Source organism: Penaeus monodon, chromosome 24, assembly GCF_015228065.2.
Source record: "Penaeus monodon isolate SGIC_2016 chromosome 24, NSTDA_Pmon_1, whole genome shotgun sequence".
NCBI classification, from domain to species: Eukaryota; Metazoa; Arthropoda; class Malacostraca; order Decapoda; family Penaeidae; genus Penaeus; species Penaeus monodon.
The window spans coordinates 16,464,068-16,465,120 of NC_051409.1; positions in this window are offsets into that span (position 1 = coordinate 16,464,068).

Here is a 1,053-nt window from a genome sequence, read left to right on the forward strand (position 1 = left end):
CGTATGGCCAAGAAGACAGCTTGTAAGGAGGAAAGGCGATGGGTGGGCGATGGCATCGGCCAGGAATTAATTGCCCTCAGTTGATGTCACTGCGTCTCCAGCTTTTTGTGTCTGAAATCCAAGTCCTACTGAGCTGACTAATGCGATCTCCTCAGGCAGCAGCTGACAGATGGCAAGTCCTCCGTCAACATATGGAGTAAAAATGCTCGTAATAGAAATAGCTGCGATAATAAAAGCAGTGCTGGTAAGGATGAGAAATTACATTCATTTATTGCCATTGTTGGTGCCGTTGTTAATAATAAAATTTATTAAGTTAATATTGATGTGAACAACAATAACAAACTGAAACCTAATAATAATGAACTTCAGTGAAGGTAAATGTTCACTGGAATAAGGGAATAATTAAAAGGGAAGCGCGAAGGTGAAGAACAGCTGTTCTTGCTCACTGCCATTAGCACTTACAGTTTCGTCCATACACACACAAGCACTAACTCAGTTTCACCAGCCTTGCCATGAAGCACTCCTTGACCTGTCATTCCGTGCTTGCATTTCGGTAGAAGCATCGAGGCAAGACAGAAGCCTAATGTGAGGTGGTTTCCCTCGGTCATCCTGTTGCCGCATCGAGAGAGGCACATCGAAGAAGAGAACGAGGTCGCCTTTTCCGTTACTTATATCACGGTTAGCTCCCTTGCGTTATCGTCCTCCGTAGCGCACTGCACGCCAAGGGAGAATGCCCCGCTGAACGTTGGGGCATCATTGCGTCGTTTTGGTGTGTCTCCACAAGCGGGTCTGGTCAGCAGCTGTTGGCGTGTAGGGTACGTGAGGTATCCTACACGTCACGAGACTAGGAGACTCAAGCCAGTCTTCCTTGACAGCAGCACCATTTGTGGGCGGAATTGGCAGCCATCTGTATTACTTTCTGCATCACTGGAATTTATTTATTTTCATATAATTTTACCGCACTTTTTTCAGCTGTCTTTTACACCTTCAGTTTTAGTTTTATTTCTTTTAATGGTTAAAAGAGTTTCACTTTCAATTTTAATTTGTTTTATT